Source organism: Melospiza georgiana, chromosome 25 (assembly GCF_028018845.1).
Source record: "Melospiza georgiana isolate bMelGeo1 chromosome 25, bMelGeo1.pri, whole genome shotgun sequence".
Lineage (NCBI taxonomy): Eukaryota > Metazoa > Chordata > Aves > Passeriformes > Passerellidae > Melospiza > Melospiza georgiana.
Genome location: NC_080454.1, coordinates 2,381,573 through 2,401,000, shown reverse-complemented (window position 1 = coordinate 2,401,000; position 19,428 = coordinate 2,381,573). Strand labels below are relative to the sequence as shown.

Sequence of the window (19,428 nt, the reverse complement as noted above, 5' to 3'; positions counted from 1 at the left end):
GGCTCAGCTCACAGACTCTCGGGCTGGGAGCGGGGCCGCTCCGCTCCTGCCGGCACCGTGTCCCTGGGCTTGGACAAACAGTTTCCTGCCAGGAGAGCCCTGCACACTGCTCCACAGATCTTTCATAAAGGCCCAAACCAACTCCAAACACTCTGTCTGCTGCAGCTTTTCACAAAGGGCTGCAGCAATCCAGGACAGCTGCAAGTGAGTGTCGGAAGGCTCTTGTCTTGTTCCTGACAGCAGAATTCTTGATGATCTTGTGCAGTTTTATTCAGATGTAACATGAGAGCTGATGTTTTTTTGTTAAAATATTTAATGCTGAGTAAAAAGCCTTGGGAGCATGAGGTACAGGACTGATGTGTGAAAGCATGAGCATATCCTCCAAAGTGGCCAGTTTAATTGTCCATTTTATTACTCTTGTATTTACTCCACACTAATAAGGAAAACCAAGCTCTGCTTGGAGGCAAAACAGGCATGGGATACACTCTGGTCCCTCGCAGGCTCCGCAGGGCTGGCAGTGACACAGCAGGCAGTCTGCTTCATTGTGAACCACTACAGAGCTGCATCCCAATCTGGTTTAAGTAGTGTGGTATTATTAAGAGCTCCTTTTCTGCATGAGATACAAAAAGGAGATCCCAAATGATCTTCATGCAAGCATGCAGTAAAGAACTGCTCCTGCTATCCTAATGAAGCGTTTGCTTTGGCAATTACACTCTTCCCATTCATCTTTTGATGCAGACACTTCAGGTTTTCCCCCACACCCCTGCAAGGCTGGCAGTGGCTGTTTCCCATTTCCTGTTCTTCCCTAGAGATGGTGCAGTGGCTGCTTTGTAACAAAGAGCCCTGAGATCTGAACAGCTTGAAGGAGCATGAAATGCTAATTAAGTGCTCATATTGGTAACTCCCCGGTCTGACCTTCCCAGAGCTCTGAAGCAGCAGCAGCAGGACCATGCATCACTCCTGTTGGTGGATGTTCATGTTTCTGATGTGCAAGAGCAATGACTTTGAGGAGGGACCAAAATGCCCCTCTTCAAACAGTGGGTGTGCAAGGAGATGTGAAGTTTCACAGCCTTTCCTAGGATATTTTAGAAAGATCTAAGAGAATATTGTGGCATGGGGTAGGTCCCTAATTTTGTCTCCAGAGGAATCCCCAAAGGGCACATTCACTCTGCTGCTGATGGCAACCCCATAAGCTCATGGACCAGTTTTCCCTGCAACGTGCCACCCTGCCTGGGCTTTACTAGGCCGGGACTAGACCCAGAGCTAAGCAAACACATGCAGCCAGGTGACATTCTGTAACATCAGAAGCTGGCAACCATGAGGACTTTGCTGTCAAAAGGTTTCAGTTTGCACTGGGCCCAGAAGTGTTTTTCCCTAAGGCAAAGCAAATTGAAATGTGAAGTTTCAAAGCTTCAAATGACTATGAAAGGAAACTGCAGAATAATTTCTGGAAGGGCAGCATTGTCAATGATCATGCAGCCCACCAACAGCTGGAGCTGAATCCAGAATTGCTTCTTCCAGCTGTGCAGGAATTCATTCCACTGGCAAGCACTGGTCCATGGGAACAAATGATCCCCTAGCTCTGGGCTGAATGGCACCCAGGCTGCAGTGCAGATTTGAGGAGCCCTTGTCACTTGTTATTGGCCTCCCAGTGCACTCATCCTTCTGCAAACAAGGGGCAAACAACACAGCTGGACTGCTGTCCCGGGTAAATATACATACAGGTGATTGCCAAAGCAGTGCATCATTTCCCAGTGAAATCCATGACCTCTTCTTACCTATGGAATTGTGATTGAAGACACCTGTGAGCCAGATCTGTGGGAGATTGCAAAGGAGCAAAGCTTTGGGATTTGGGCACACTTCTCTTGGTTTCTTTGCTCAGGCCGTTGGTGAGCACAGAACACACCTAGGTAGAAAACCTTTGACTAGATAGGATCTTTTGGATCCATTGTCCCCCAAACATGTCAATGTGTGGCCCTGTTACAATGACAAGTTGAAAACAGCAGCACAAATGACACAAAGAAACCATGGCCAAAGAGGAAGAGGAGAGGCCCAATGAGGAAAGGATGTGGTGAGACACTGGCACACGGAGTGAGCTGCACTCCCATAATCTCTAGGCTAGCAGGTCATGGTCTCACATTCTCCTCCTGGTTTATTTAAATGTTATTTATTTATTTTTGTTTTTCATCATCAAAATAAAATATATACGATTAAAAATATGTCATCAAAACTTAAAGACAGAATCAAAAGACATTAATTCAAAACTACATCTAAAGATCAGAACATATGTACAGCTGTAACTATCAAGCCTAACACATCAATCCTATTCTTCAAACACTCTTCACACAGGCGGCAGCTTCTTCCTGAGCTTGGAGGACAGAGAGCTCTTCTGGATGGGAGGCGAGGACTTTGTGGGTGAGGGAACATGGGAAGTGTCCGGAGAAAACTTCTCGGTAGGACTGTAACCAGCCAGATCTGCAAAATGGAGACACAAAGTTTAACAGAGAGGCAAAGTTTAACAGAGGCCACCATGTAAACCTAAAGCATCTGAAGCTCCATATTTCCTGGGACACATTTCCTGGAAATGTCCAAACAGCTGCACAGGGAAACATGCTCCTGCTGGCAGACACTGAGGCAGGCCAGGGCAAACCCTGAGCCACTTGCCCAGAGCTGGCACAGACCCAGCCTGGCCTCTGGGCTGCCCTGGGACAGCAGGGAGCCCAGAGCCCTGTGCTCCCCAGGAATGGCTCAGCTGCACATGCACCCTCCTGCTCCTGTGCCTGCCCCACAGCTCAGCAGCCCCACAGCTCCAGGGGCACTGGCAGCAGCACAGCTCATTGCAGGGGCACGTGCAGGGCACAGCTGTTCCCTGGCAATGTGCACAGCCTCTCTGGGCTGCCACAAGTCCCTTCCTCCCAGCAGAGATTGGCCCAGCTCCCCCCTCACCTCTGTGTGAGGCTGAGCCATGACTGCCCTTCATCTTGTCCTCCATCTGGAGTTGCTTCAGGCCCCCCATGCCATGACTAGGAAGGGCAATGGAGAGAGTGGGGGCAGATGCACACCCTTCCTTAGGATTTTGTCATTTTTGGCACAGCTCAAAAGGCAAATCCAGAGGTGTCCAACTCAGCGCTTCTTCAGCCTTCTGGAGAACATCTCGCCTTCACCAGCCCAGCATTCTGGAGAGGTTTTCCCACACATGTGGAGGCTTGCTGGCAGCACATTCCTTCAGCTGGGTGCCCATCACCTTGCAGAGGGCAGAGGCCAGCTTGGTGGCCACGGTGCGGACGTTGGTGCTCCGCACAGGCAGCGCCTTGTTCCCCAGGCAGGGCCAGAGCACGGGCAGGGCGTCGCGCTGGGCGACTTCAGGGCTCCTGGCATGAACCCCCTGCACCAGCACTGCCGGGACAGAGACACAGCTCCTTACCAACCAGCCTCACTGCAAACAAGTATCTGCCTCTGATTCTGCTTCTTGCCAGCCTCTCTGGCCAAGAACAGCAAAATAGCACCCAGAGCCCCTTGGTCCAGAAACGGGCAAAGCAGCTGATCATCCTGGAAACAGAACCACGCACCCCTCAGCACTAATTGCTCCAACCAGAGCCTTGTCCCTGTGGCAGACTTCCTACCTTTACTAAATTATTTCACAATCTCTGCATGAACAATGAATGAAATGTCCAATTGCCTTTGATTTCCATTAAGAAGTTGTCTAAACCCGCACTGAAGATTTGGAAATGTACCATAGAGAGGAAATGGAGAGATTTCTAATAAAAGGGATGATTCCATTTTTGTAACTTTGATGTCAAGTGCCAGATGCCTAATCTGGCTCTTCCCTTTGCTCAGTGGGACACAGCAAAGGGCAGGATTAGAACACACGTCAAAACTCCAGCCCACCAGAGATGGCTGCTGCCTGACAGCTGGATGAGAAACATCAGTGACCAGCTGGGGTCTTTGGCAGAATGCTTTTGGGGCTTCCAACAAAGAGCTGTTACAAACCTCAGGGTGTCTTAGATAATTACCCAGAACTCATTGCTGTGGCATTTGGCCATCTCCACATTTTAATGCCACTTCCCCTCCCAATGTTAATGGCACTTTTTCTTATATGTCCACTGAAATAGGGGCATAGAGAAAGAAAAATGCTACACAGGGGACTGAAATGTAACCAAAACACGAGTGTTTTCTCATATTGTCTCTGAAATCTCTCTGCCCATTTTCTGAACTGAACTGTATCAAACATGGACAAATGTTTACTAGCAACAGGCTCCTTGCAACAGGCAGATTTGGCTAAGAGATGAAAACCTGAAATGCTCTAGAGACCATTCTTATTTTCTGATCGGACAAAATGTTATTCAGCAGCAATTTAATATTCTGTCACAAGAGACTTCATTTTCTCCATGTTGTTAATCCACCAGCAGACATCAACATTGAAAGACCTCCTGCAAGTACCCAAAACCAATTCTGCTAAGCAGGAAAGGGTTATGGTACCCATTTTAAAATTGCAATTCATTTGAATTTAAATGCAATTAAAGACATCGGTGACTACTGAATGTGAGGAACAGCTGTCTGTTCCTGCTAAATCTCAGAGAGAACATCTGCTTTTTCTAAAGTAGTCCTAATTTATGGTTAATTCCTTTATTTGAAAAAAAGATCAAAAGAAGTGCAAAACTAAATGCCCTATCTGGAGATCTGTATTTTTCAAATGCTCTTTAAAGGGCCTTTGACATTCCCAATCGCTGAACATGCCCTTTTGAGATTCCTAATGAAGACACAAAGTGTATTAAACCTTGCATTTCAAGATGTTGGCATAATTAGCAGTGGATTTAGCCCCAGTTAAAGCAAGGCTATCAATCATCTTCTCTGCTATATATTGAGATTATCCTTTTTCCATTCCTTGGCTCTTGCTGACACAGCAAGCTCCTCTGAGGAATCAATTATCAGCTGCATTTGTAGCATTTTGGGCAGCGCTGACACAGACAGACACTGTTTGCACACCCTGAAAGGCTCAGTCCAAGGCCACTGTGACAGCACAGGCAGGGAGCCTCAGCACTCTGCTTCTGTCCCTGTGCCCCAGAGGCTGCCTTGCACTAAACCCGTGCCTCTGATACCTCTGTTGAGTTCTGGCCTAAGCTGTGACCCCCAGGCTCTGCACGGTTCAGCCTCAAAACTTTCCAAGAGAAAAACAAGAATTCTGTGAGGACAAAACAAAATGATGCCCTGAAACAGCATTTGCCACCATTTCCCCTCAAAGATCACAGATGTCCCTGAGCTTCCCAGAGAGGAGCCAGCTGGGGCACTTTTAGCCCTCCCTTTGCTGGAGGTGGTTCTGAGATGCCCCAGTGAGAGCTCAGCCCCAGGCCAAGCGCTGCCCCCATCTCAGGTGCTGCCCAGCTCTGCAGCAGCCAGGGAAAACCTGCCAAACTCACCTGCCTTGGCTATGGGGCAGCAGGGACAAGCTCAGCACCTCCTGGTTTGGAGGAGCTGCTCTGCTGTCTGCTCACAGGCATTCCCTGTAAATGCTCCCTGGGAAGAGCTCTTGGCTCAGAAGTGGAGGCCAAACCTGTGATACGCTCGGTGACATCCAGCAGGGCTTGGCCACTCAGGTGATTCCATTGGTAGCTGAACCCTTTCAGCAGTGACACTTTATCTACAAGGGAAACACACGTTTCTGCTCACTTTTCTCAGGTCATAGGAGAAAGGGCAGGGCCAACCCCATTTTATAAAATCAAGCACATTTCTGCAGATGTTTGAATCCTATTCTTCTTTCCTTCCAGCATACGTGGCAGGGTTTTAAATTCCAAAAGAAAAGCTCTCCTTTCACATTTGTAAATCCAAACTTGTCTGCTGTAGCAGGAGCTGTGTTAAAACATTTCACATCAGGGACCTCAGGAGTTCAGTCACATGGAAGCAGTGGAAAGGTTTTGCATCCCAGAGCACAAAGGAAGAGCCCCATACTTGGGACATAGAAAGGCACTGAGTCAGGCAGTTCCTGAGATCACAGAGCAGCTGAGGAGGAGAAAGTGGAAACTCCTCTTGAAGACCAGCCTCTTCAACACGCCTTTTTTCAGGCATATTCCCCCAGTATGGAATTTTCAGAGCTGACATAAATGTGTGTGGCAAAGGAATTTAGAGCAGCCCTTGCCTATGTAGTTAATTGCTGTGGCCATCTTGCCCCATGCAAAACAACAGGTGGAACAAGGCATCATTGACAGCTGGGTTTATACCTCTTTGTTCTAAAGAAATGAACTTGGTGAATCACAAGTTCCCCTTTGAAAATAGAAGACAAAGAAGAAAAGTGGAAAATAGGCAGCTAATGAAATAAACAGGGCCAGGAGACTTCTTCTCCTGTGTAATGCCTTTATTAAAAAGTGATCAGCTCAGGATTGGGCGGCTCGACGGGTCTGCAGCGTCCGTCGTCTCCCAGGGCGACTCAGAGGAGGAGGATACGCGCAGCTCTGTCCACCAGGGACAGAGCTGGGGATCAGATCCTCTTGGGAGCCTTTTTGGGTCTCCTGATCCCATAAGATGGTGTCGGATGTTATTTCTCCCACTCAGTCAGCCTGGTCTCAGCTCCGGGGTCAACTCCCATGGTCAGGGCGAGAGGGTCCGAAGGTGTTCCGCATCTCTGCAGGCTCAGCACTCGGTTCCTCACGTCCAGACATCACTCTAGTCTCTCAACTCTTCTGTGGCTCGTTGTTTTTGGGGTTTCTCCATGAGTTTGGAGATGGGGGTCTCACAAAGCATTCTGGTCTTGCGAGTCACTTTGCATAACCCCCCCCCACCTTCTCAGGTGTCTTCACTATTCTGGGAAAGGTACAACTTAGCTTCGGGCAAGGTCCCCACCCAGGAGAAGGGCCATTACCTCGCCCCGGCTAGGGCTTTTACTAATACAAAAACAACCATTAACGACAACGACCCGTGATTACAATAACAAAACACACAGAACTTGGGCAGAGCCAGTGGTCTGGCTGCCTTTTTGAAAACTTTTTCTCATAAGAAAAATATTAACCGAGTTTTTGTTCATAACAGTCCCCCCTCTTTTTCTTTGATCGAGCTTAAACTCTAAGCTCGCATCAACTCCCGATTTTTGTTTTGAATCTACTATAAATCTCTTGTGCACTTTGGTAATCGCGGTTACTTAACCTTGTTACTTTCTTTGGTTTCTTCAGGTTTGTCTTCATGGTAAACACTATTTTAGTGAAACAGATAAATAAGCATAGTAAAAATAGCAATCCTCCAAGTGCACACACAGCGAGAAAAACGACCTTTTCCCACACATCCTTTTTGAATATCTCTAGGTTCTCCCACCCACTGGGATCAAGTGTAGGAGTTTGATCTTCATTATTTACACATGCTAACCTTTTTATTTCGTTTGAAATGTTCTTAATAATTGAATTCTTTATTTTTAATACTGCCTGGAGCCAGATAACTTTGTTTAACATAGATATTGGGATCCGAATTTGGCTTTTACAATTTTGGATTTTCTCAATTTCTATTTCACTGTGCCTGTTCTGTTTAATTTCTCCCAAATCATTATATATAGGAACTCCCAAACTTGATCCAGTTTCTTTGGGCAACAAGAAAATTGGTTTTATCACTCTAGCGGTGCAGCTGCCAGACAAGATCAAATCTAGGGGTTTAAGGCTCCCCTGAAATGTGTTCCTAAAGGGGTTTATCTCTTTTCCAGTACACTCATATAAATACTTGTAACAAACAATTTTTCTTACCATTTTCACCATTTCTTTGCTTTTTACTATATCTGCTGAGCTTGTTTCAGCAGCATCCCATTTAAAGCACAACCAGGCTTCCCCTATAGGGCACTCTCCTAGGAGTGGCTGCCTAAAAGTGGCAGTATTGTATATTATCCAATACACTCTCATATTTTTTTGATAAAAGACCAATTGGGAGAGGTTAACACAATCAGGGTTAGAACTGATGTGGACTCTCGACAAGGAGCTCACTTCCTCCTCACAGCGGGCTTGGTAGCATTCATTGCACGGCTCAGCTGGGCTCCCCAGAGCACCACCAGCAATCAGAGCCATCAGCACTACCCTTCCCAAGAGTCCGGTATGGGTCATCTCACACAGCCTGCCCACCCGGCCTTGCCTCTAGGGGAATTTTACTGAGGAAAAGCTTCCAAGCTCTTTAGAGTCCCTTCTACCCGTTTCTCTGGTTAAACCTCTCTTGGTCTGTTCCCTACCAATTTTGGTTTCCCCTCCCAGGAGAGTGTTCTGTAGAGGATTAACCTGGAGTCTTTAGAAATAAATTGGGGAACTTAACTAGAATTACTTATTTACAGTCAAACTTTTTACCAACATAGTTTACACAGAACAGTCTTAAAACATTTTAAGCAATATTCGAACTCTTAACAATTTTTTTTTTCCACACAGTTCAGTCTTTTTGACTCTTCCTTCTGAGAGTCAACTTTAAATCTTTTGGTCCTTTTACCACAGTGTACTCAGGTGATTTAGCTTGTGATGTGGATGAATCCTTATCCAGTGCCCGGAGGTGAGTGGTGTTGCCTCTGGCCCAATTCCAGAAGGAGAAAGGGGTGGAGTCTGGTCCAATGCCAGAGGGAGAATGGGATGCAGTCTAGTCCAGTGCCAGAATGCCAGAGGGAAAAAAAAAACTGGTGTTGAATCCTGGTCCAATGCCAGGGGGTGAGAGTGATGTGAGTCCAACCTTTTCCTTTTGGTCTGCACAGTCGAGTTAGTAATGAAGAGTACCTGAAACGGGCTTTCAAACACAGGCATTAGTGGTCTGCAATTTAATGATTTTATCAAAACTCAGTTTCTCTGTTTAATGTTATTGGTTAATTTCTCTTTTTCCATAGCTTGCATGTTTCTCTCATCAACTTCTACATACTCTGTATTTTGCAAGGAGTTGTATTTCTCAGCTAACTTAACTCCCAAAGTATTTTTATTCCCCTATTTTTCTGTGTATTTAATTCACTGGTTTTTCTGTTCTATTTTTCAAGATCTTATCTATTTATCTCTTGCTTCTGTTTCTCACTTTCACTTACAGCTTAAATACTTCTTTCAACCCCTTACACTTGAATTTTTCTTACGCCATTCTTCTACACAATACACTTCCCTCTAAGGAGATGTGGTTAAACTTATAATGCACAATCTACATTACCTCTATTCTAATTTGTCTATATTTATTCTCACACATTCCTTCACACCCTCAAGACACAAACTGGATCATTATTGCTAGAAAATCACTGTGGCTCCCCTCACCTTGGGGTTGGCCCACAGGTCTCAGTATCCCTGGGCCTCTTGGAAGGGCCCTGGCTCTGGTTGCCTCTCGTGCACATTCACCTGTGAGGCTGTCTGCGTGTCACTCACACTCTCACAGCTACGGCTCCCTCACACACCTGAGGAGCACTAGTCTCGTTTGCAAGTCACACACACTCTTTGGCCACAGCCCCCACCCGCCTGGGGGACACAAGCCTGGTTTGCAGGTCACACATACACACACTTCCACTGCCCCCTTCCCACGTGCCCGGGAAGTTGAGGCTGACTTTGTGACTCACTCTCACGCACACAACAAGACAACAATAAGGTACCTTTTACTTTCACATCACTTATTACAAGTTAAGTATTACTGGCCAGTTTTGGTGCTATTGGATATCCTTTCTACCTAGTTGTTTTTTGTCTAACTTCAGATGTTTTTCACTATACTATACTATACTATACTATACTATACTATACTATACTATACTATACTATACTATACTTCTTAGTACTTTGTTGAGACAGGACTTATCTGCTCCTGTATCTACTCAAAAATTCTAATTCTTCATTTAAGGGTCCCACTTCAAAGTTTACCAAGGGCTCTTCTAGATGTTACATCAGGTCCCCTATAGTAAAAAGCCCCTGACCCTCTAATCGTCACCTTTAAGGATCTTCCCTAAATTATCTTGTTCCCTGGCTATTGCCTCATCAAGACTGAGTTTTCTACAAAACCTCATGACGTGTCCTGCCTTTCCACAGTAAGAGCAATGTCGCTCTCTCAAAGGGCCTTGAGGTGTCTCCATCCCTCTTGTACCTGACAGTACTGACTTATCCTTGCCTCCTCCTGGTGGTGGACCCGCCCACCCTGCACTTTCTCTAGCTACAGCAACCATGATCTTAGCCTTGGCCTTTGCTTTATCTTCCTCCCTCCTTAAATACACCTTCAGTGCCTCTTTTAATAACTCATTAATGTTCTTCTCTTGCCAATCTTCCATCTTTTCCAGTTTTCTCCGTATATCAGGCCAAGATTTGGTAACAAATTGGACTTTTAGTAGCATTTGACCTTCCGGGGTGTCTGGGTCTATTCTAGAGTACAACTGAAAGTTCCGCCTTAGGCGATTAAGCCAGGCAGCAGGAGCTTCATCTTTCTCCTGTGTACCCTCAAATGCCAATTGGGTATTAGTTCCTTTGGGAACTGACTCTTTGATCCCCCGTATTATCAAAGACCTATATTCCATCATGGCCTTCCTACCCTCCTCCTGATTAGGGTTCCAGTTGGGCTCCGTTAGTGGCAATTTCTGTTCACCTGTTGGCACCTGGGGTCCTGGACTGTTATCTTTCTCCCAAATTTTTATGCCAGCCGCCCTTATCATCTGGACCTCTTCTGGGGAAAATAATATACTCAGGATGGAATTCATTTCCCCCCAAGTGTAGATATTTGGACCTAGAAATTGATCCACTTGTTTGGCTATGCCCACTGGGTCCTCAACTAAATGCCCCAACTCTTTCTTGAATCCCCTCACCTCAGAAGCAGTTAGAGGAGCATTCACAAAGCCAACACCTCCCGCCACTCCTCCCATAGGAACCTCTCTGAGGGGAAAGAGTCTCTCTGCCTTGGAGGTCTTGGATCTGGTGCTACAGTATGGCCCATCTTCAGATGCCAAACTACTTTGTGGGTTTTCTGGGTTACCCTGAACTTTCTGCCCATCAGCAGGTGTATTTGCTGATAGCTGTCTACTGGGCGAGGAGGCATTTGTGTCCCAGGTAGAAGGAGGTAAAGGGACAGCAATAGGAGGGGGAGAAGAGCCTGAGTAGATATTAAGCGGAGCTGGAGAAGGGGTGGAGAATGCAGCAGGTGGAGTAGGCACTTGTGGTGGTGCAGAAGGAACTGGAGGAGATACTGGGTTCATCATAGCAGAAGCTGAAGAGGTAGAAGGAGGAGTTTGAGCAGGTGGTAATGAGATGGCAGCCGGGGGAGGAACCGGACCTGCCATTTGAGGTGCTTGAAGAAGAGGATTATAAGGTGGAGGGGTAGAAGGAGGCAAATAATCCAGGGGGTCCCATCTTTTACTAGTTCTATCATCCCCTCCTTCATTCCCCTCTTTCTTCCTCTGTACCTTACAAATTCGCACCCCTTCATCCCCAACAGCACTCTTTAACCAGCAAGCTACATACAATAATTGCTCAGGATCAGTATCCCCTCGAGCTGTCAGATAATTATTTAATTGTTGGCACATCCACTTATCCTTTGTCCCACACCAAGGCCATCCTCCTTGCAACTCTAATTCTGGCCACGCTTCCATACAATAATGGATCATTTTCACTTTATCTAATCCCTTCGTGGCCTCTATAGAATCCCATTTTACTAACAGTTCTCCTAAGGGACTACTAGGAGGTATATCCCTCAGTCTCTTGCCAGTCTTTTTACTACTACAACATCCCATTTTTCAAGTCTCAATAAAAAAATCCCGAAGGTGCCTCTACTGACCGGGAATTTCAAAAAAAACCTTTCTTGAGGAGCTCCAGCCTCCTCCACTGAACTTCAAATTTACTGCCTGATGCTCAGGACTTTATACTGAAACAACTGCCCAATCTCTTGATTGCCCAACTTCCCAGCGTCAGGTCTTACATCTATCGGGACTTAAACACACGAAGCCACGGCCAAGAATCCGGGTCGTGCCTGACACCCTCAGTCAGGAGAAACAACTGCCTGATTTTTAGTTTGCCTAACCTGCCCATTTTTAGGCTTCACCGTATCAGGACTTAAAAGCAAACCGCAGCCTCCTTCGCTGGGGTTTGTGCCTGACTCCTTTGTCAGGACTTACTTTGCCTGCAGGGCTTGTGAACCACCCGAATCCTTCTCGGGACTGACAAATCTTACTCGAATCCTTCTCGAGACTTACAAAAGTGCCTGACCTCCCTTTGTCAGGACTTACTTTGCCTGCAGGGCTTGTGAACCACCCGAATCCTTCTCGGGACTGACAAATCTTACTCGAATCCTTCTCGAGACTTACAAAAGTGCCTGACCTCCCTTTGTCAGGACTTTGGGGTGCGTGCCACTCATACACAGTAATTCACTCCGCACGCCCGGAGTGGGGGGGCCCTTTATTCCCCCTTGGGAGACGACTCACTCACACTAATTCCACTCGCGTCCCCCTGTTCCTGGCCGCTTTTCTCGCGAAAAGACGGAACCGCAGTAATGAGGGGTCCACTCTCGCTTCGAAGGTCCGGCTGCCGGCCCTCGTCTCACTCACACACACATGCGCACGTCTCCTGCTCCCGCCACCGAGTTTCTCACCAGTCCGGTGCTCCGGTGCTCCTCTGCGTCGCTGTCCTGAGCCGGTCCCTCTGGTCCTGGTAGCCAGCTGTCCTCTGAAGATCCAAGATGGCCAGTCCTGAGTCCTCTTGCGGCGTGGCTATCCCGGACGAGAGCCCCCAGCTGAAATAAACAGGGCCAGGAGACTTCTTCTCCTGTGTAATGCCTTTATTAAAAAGTGATCAGCTCAGGATTGGGCGGCTCGACGGGTCTGCAGCGTCCGTCGTCTCCCAGGGCGACTCAGAGGAGGAGGATACGCGCAGCTCTGTCCACCAGGGACAGAGCTGGGGATCAGATCCTCTTGGGAGCCTTTTTGGGTCTCCTGATCCCATAAGATGGTGTCGGATGTTATTTCTCCCACTCAGTCGGCCTGGTCTCAGCTCCGGGGTCAACTCCCATGGTCAGGGCGAGAGGGTCCGAAGGTGTTCCGCATCTCTGCAGGCTCAGCACTCGGTTCCTCACGTCCAGACATCACTCTAGTCTCTCAACTCTTCTGTGGCTCGTTGTTTTTGGGGTTTCTCCATGAGTTTGGAGATGGGGGTCTCACAAAGCATTCTGGTCTTGCGAGTCACTTTGCATAACCCCCCCCCACCTTCTCAGGTGTCTTCACTATTCTGGGAAAGGTACAACTTAGCTTCGGGCAAGGTCCCCACCCAGGAGAAGGGCCATTACCTCGCCCCGGCCAGGGCTTTTACTAATACAAAAACAACCATTAACGACAACGACCCGTGATTACAATAACAAAACACACAGAACTTGGGCAGAGCCAGTGGTCTGGCTGCCTTTTTGAAAACTTTTTCTCATAAGAAAAATATTAACCGAGTTTTTGTTCATAACAGCTAATGCCTCTAATGTAGAGCCTCCCGGGTGGCTGCCCTGCAGAAGCTCTGATGGCTCAGTGTCCCTTCATGCCAACAGCAAAGCTGTTCATTTGGGAAGTCAGACGGGGCCCAAGCAAACTCCAAACCCCCTTTGCCTCTGAACTGTAGCAGAGCTGCAGTCCAGGACTTGCTCTTCAGACAAGCAGCACAGAGCCAAGGGCTCCTGGGACTGTTGGGAAATGCTGATCCCATTCCAGCCTGTTGGGGATGGTGCATAAGGACTGCACCTGCACAGCCTCTGGTGGGTGTCAGCTGCAGTGTTCCACAGACAAGAGCAGCTGTCAAGGCACTCAGCGCTCTCTTGTGCAGGAGGGACAGAGACGAAGCTGAGGAGAGTCCCTGCCAGGGCTCAGCCTCACCCAAATGAGCAGTGGATTCTCCCAGTGCTTTCACAGCTGCCCCACCAACCCTGGGATCCTTTGAGTTCAGGTTCTTTGTTATTCCCTTCACCAAACCAATGATCACCGGGTTCAAGGCATCTTTCAGGGCTCCTGTGATTTCAGCCAGCATGTCCAGCGCCCTCTGCTTCACTTTCTTGTGGCTGTCAGATATTCTCAGGACAAAATATTCAAAAATCTGTGAAGAGAACAAGCAAGGTGAAAGCTGGATTCAAATGTCCTTGTTTGAAGAGTGGATGTAGCAGTCAGCAATGTCAAAGATGAAAGTGATTCTTTCTGTCAGGTCAGCACTCGCTTGCACAATTTCACTGTTTTCCTGTGGGCCACTCACTGGAATGGTGGTGCAACCTCATGCTGGTTGAAAGATTTTCTTCTGTTTTTAAGAGGTTTGGCTGGGGACAGAATAGTTCCTATGGTATTTCTCTCCATCTATAAATCATTAAATTAATTCCATTTATTAATGCTAAAGAGTACATTTGCTTTGAATGGAAGCAGATGTTTACAATGCCTGTTTTTCTATACAGTTGCCTCAAGTACTGAGGGCAATTATGATTTTGCCAAAACTATGGCTGGAGGAGATCTAAGTTTTCTTTTGTTTGTCTCAGAGCCAGTGTCTGGAGAAGTGCAGGGCTCTGATCAACTCTTCCAGGATCCAGACCATTTCTCTAAGTAACAAGTAGACTTCTGAAATGTCATGTGCTGTACAGCTCTCATTAGAGCAGATTCAGTCCCTTGACAGCCTCATTATCAGGCACCTTTTGCTGGAAAAAGGGAAAAAGCAGATACTGGGAGGACAAGGCAGAGATGAGTCCTTAGCTGTTTTCCTCCTTTTCCAAAGAGAAAAACAGACCCCCAAGAAGGGTGAGCACTGTCTTTACCAAGAGGAAAAGGAACAAGGATGGAAATGAGTAGCCAGAGCTGTGCCTGTGTAAGACAAGATGGAGTATATAGAAGTGTTCTTAAAAAAAGCAGCTGGGTTTAAACCAACCCAGCCTGATACTTCTCTTCCCTATGCAAACCCATTTTTGGTCTACAGAACAATTTCCATGCTTTCAGGGGCTGGACTCCCTTCACTTCACCCAGCTGGGAGTAGGAGAGAGCAGCAGTTACGCCAGCAGAAAATTCTGCCATCATCTGATGAACAGCATCAATAGGCACCTGCCAGACAAATACAGCTGGACTGAAACAACTTGTCCTGAAGCCTGGACCTGAATTACATTTGTCTGGGTAAGAGGGACCAGCGTGTCCCAAACAGCCAGGACAGAGTGCCAAGACACACTGAATTAACTTTGCTGCTACAGGCTTAGGAAAGGAGCTAAAGGAAAGGAGCAGTGAAGATACCCTACATACTTGGGCAATGTTAGTGGAGATGAGCTGGGGGCTGTTTTTGCACAGGTCTTGGAGGAGTTCCACTCCTTCCATCCATGTCTGAAACCCCTTGGCTTCCAGGAGATGGTAAAGCTTCTGGAGCAACTCTGTTTCTTCCACAGCTGGAGGTGATGTGACCTGGGCTTGTGCATGGGGTAGGAGGTGTCCATCAGAGGGAGATTTCACCCTGGAAAAAAAAACCAAATGAGGACCTGTTGGTTATAATTATCGTAGCATGGCATCCCTGTCGAGGAAATAATTAGCATTGACTCCATGATTCCAGAAGGCTGATCAATCACTATGCTATGCTATGCTGAAACTCATTGGCCTTAGAGACAGTCTGATAGAGACAGACCAGATTGGTCAATTGAATCCAAAACACCATCACCAGTGACCAATTAAGAAATTACCCTTTGGTAAATAAATCTCCATATCACATTCCACATGTTCACAACAACGGGTGCAGCAAGTGAAGATAAGAATTGTTTCTCATCCTTTTCTCTGATCTTCTAACATCTTCCCCAGGACAATGCCTGGCAAAGTATTGCCTGGTGCTCTCTGTGGAGAGAGCTGCAGCCACAGACAATACCTTCAGTTAATTGTGAGCAAAACATCTTGAGCAGCTTTCCTAATTATGTGATTTCAAGCTGGAAAATCCTGAGGCTCTGAAGAACAACGTGGACCTCATTATAATCATTACGGCAGACAATCTGCCAGTGACATGCTCACCAGTGCTCACTCAGGAAAACCAAGGATGAGATGCATCTGATCTATCTTCAGATGGCTGCCAGGGCACACAGGTCACATTGCTTTGTGGAGAAAGAGAGACACTACCGCCAAGTTTAAATGCCTCCTCATATGGGACGTGTGTGTCTTAGAATAAGGAAACTCATCACTCTGGAGAAGCGTCTCTACAACCAGGCATGACAATCTGGAAAAGTAGCTCAGATGCATCTGAACAGATAAACAGGGCCATATTTTAAGGATTCAGAAAATCAGTAACAGAGATAAAAACAAAACCAGACATCCCAGAACTCCGCTCACACTTCCCTGGAGAGTAGATGCACAGCTTCACAACCCCACTGGGAACAATTCTCCTGATCAACCTGTCTCTTCCATGAGCACAGGAAGATGCCAGCTGTGCTACTGAGGCATGTGGTCACTTTCCTGCCACTGCTGAGCAGGACAGAGCTAAATAAATCCTCTCTGCTATCAGAGGAGAACAGGTACAAGTAGCTCTGCAACTGCCATGAAGAGACAGCAAGGAGCAATTCCTGTCTTAAATGCTGATTGCAGCACAGGGGGAAATAAACCAAACATGCTGTCCATCAAGCAAATTACACGAAGGACAGGAATATCAAGGCAAAAAGTCCACATTGAGACACCTGTTGACTGAAGTTGTTCAGGAATTGCCTTGCTACTTACTACTCAAACTTGGTACTGTTTGAGGGAAAGAAAACCATGATTCAGCCAGGCCAAACCTTACAGATGAGAACTGCATCTTTGTGGAATAGCATCTTGCTTCCAGACTGAGATTTCTCATCAAAACACCCATCTGAAAATTACTCCATTCAGATGAAAAAAAAGCTCTGTTTTATAGGATCTCTGTATTGTATAAGTGACCCTGCCCTGATTCTAGTTATTGTAAATGGGCTGCAGCTGTGATGTCCTTAATTGGGCAGCAGCTTTGGCCCGTGGAGGTAGCTGGGATAAAAGGGGATGAGGCATTCAGGGAGGGCTGCAGAGGAGCTCTGGCTGGGAAGCAACAACAACACTGCTGTGAAGAGCTGCTGTGAGAAACCTGCCCAAAAGGTATGAGACTCTGGAAATATGATATACAACAATATGATTATAACACTGTTTGAATTTACTTGTCCCAAGTCAGGTAGCAGAAACTTGGCCCTCTCCCAGCCTCCACAACACTGCCCTTGCCACGGCACTGGATCGTCTGAGCTGCAGCCAATGGGTGTCTTTTTGTCTCTCCATTTTTGTGGACACCCCTCCAGAGAAGTTGTGTTCAGCACAATGCAGAAGTAGGCACTTTTTATCCTAGAGTAGGGAAAGGAAACAATCTGTGGCAATGGTCATTTCTGCCAGAAAGTTTTTCCTGACGAAGAGACATGTAAAGCCTGTCATGCGCTTTGTCACATCTAAGAAAATTGCTCAGTACCATTTGCCAGCAGACAACGTGGCCTGGGGCTCCTCTGAGCCATCGTTCCTCTCCTTCACCGGCTCCCTGACAGATGGGCCTTCAGCCTTCTGGTTTTCCATCCCTTACAAAGACATAGAGAAACCTCATCAATCTTTAGAATATAAAGCAGGAAATTCCCTGTTTAAAACAGAAGTTAGAACCAGGATCACTGCTACCAAGGCTTATGGAAACATTTCCTAACTTACAGATGGAAACAGACCAGAGATTCAGTGATGCCAACTCTTTGTTTTCAATAGCCCAAGGCAGGTTATGGGTGCTACCACACTGAGCAGCAGTCCAAAATTCCAAATTCCTTAGTCTTGACCATAAATGGGAATAATGCAAACTGGTAGGCAACAAGTGCTTGGAAAGGAATCAACAGAAAAAATTGGACTCTTTTGGGGGTTGGCCCATTGTGTTGGAAGTCAATTTGGTTCAATGCTCACTCTTCCTGTGCCTGCACAAAGGCAGGCTCCCTTCTGAAATGTCGATTAAAAAAAAAAAAATCCTCTTCCAAACAAACAAAGGATTTTTCACTTGATGCTGCTGAATTTAATTTGAAATCAACAGGTTTATCCAAATCAAGTTATCCATAGGAATTAATTTGCTTAATGATCTACCTAAAAATGCCTCATTGTCTGATAAGTTTAGTAGAAATTTGCAAATTCAACAGTCCACAGATTTGAATTTCTTGTTTAGTGGCTATTCTGCAGGAAAGCTTTTACCGACTAATCAGTTTGGATGCAATTAAAATGCCAGTACATTTCATCTAGGCATTTTGGTATTAGAAAAAAACCATATGACTGCACAGCCTTTTAAAAAATATTTTAAAATAAATTTTCAAGTCAACAGTCTGAGTAGGACTCAGAATACAAACTCTACCAAGCTTCAACTCCATTGGAAGATTCCCTTGTCACCCTGTGAATCAACTCTACATTCAGAAGATTAAAAGTCCCAATGATGGTGGTTTTGGTATGGTTAGGAATTGGGGAAGGGTCTTCTTCCTTCTCAACTCCATGCTGCAGTGCCTTTGGGATGTGGCCTGCTGGCCGTTGTTTGTGCAGCCCTGGTGTTTCTCCATGGGGCAGAAAGTGCAATTGCATTTCCAGCCCAGAGCCCGTGAGGAGTGGGGCGTGCAGAGCTGTGCCAGACACAGGCCAGCAGCTGTGCCCCAGAGGGTTTTGGTTCCTGCCCAGGGCAGCTGGTGCCTCTCTGCCGTGAGTGCCTCCCTTGCCAGGTGCCCATGGACAGCAGGTGCAGGGTTCTGCACGGGGCATGGAACAGGGTGGGGATGTCTGCTGGCAACAGAGTGCAGCGGAGAGCAAACAGTCCAGGATGGTCCTGGAGTGTGTGACAGAGAACTCCTGACACAGCTGGTGACTGAGCCAGCGAGGGAAGGCACTGCTGGGCCTGCTGTTTGTGAGGAGAGAAGGGCTGCTGGGTGACAGGAGGGCTGGAGGCGGCCCTGGGCTCAGGGATCACAAAATGCTTGTGTTTGATTCCCAGAGAAGGAACAGGAGACATTGGGGAAGAGTTGACCTGCAACAAATTGTGAATTTGTTAAGCTTTCCAGGCAGTGCTTGATTGTACCTTCCCTCACACCAGTGGTTGATGTGTGCAAGTGGATGTCTTAGCCTTGAGAATAAAGACAGTGAGCCTACTGAAGAGGTAGCTGCAATGCATTCAAGGAGAAGAAGGCTCCTAACCGTGGGAGGAGAATTTGAGGAATGGGATGTTCACCACATGGCCAGCAGAGACCCTCAAGAGACCCCTACTCTAAATGTCAGTAACTTTGGGGAAGTGATTTAAACATGTCAAATACTTTGTGAGAATGTTTAGCCTGCGAGTTTGAGCAAAGTAATGAATAAAAGTAATGAAAGTCATGTCTTAGTTCCATGGATAACAACACGTGGATGTGCATGTTTCAGGGCAGTGATTCTCAGGCACCCAGCGCTGAAATAAAGTAATGCCTCTTTTCTCACACTGAGCTGGCAGTGTGCATCGGCCCTGCTCGGTAACTTTCATTTTGGTCATTTCTATTGAAGCA

At 46.8% G+C, this 19,428-nt stretch overlaps 1 pseudogene; it reads left to right on the top strand.

Annotated features, from left to right (window-relative positions):
- Window positions 1–19,428, top strand: part of LOC131093333 (zinc finger protein 850-like) — a 628,085-nt pseudogene that overhangs the window by 397,575 nt on the left and 211,082 nt on the right.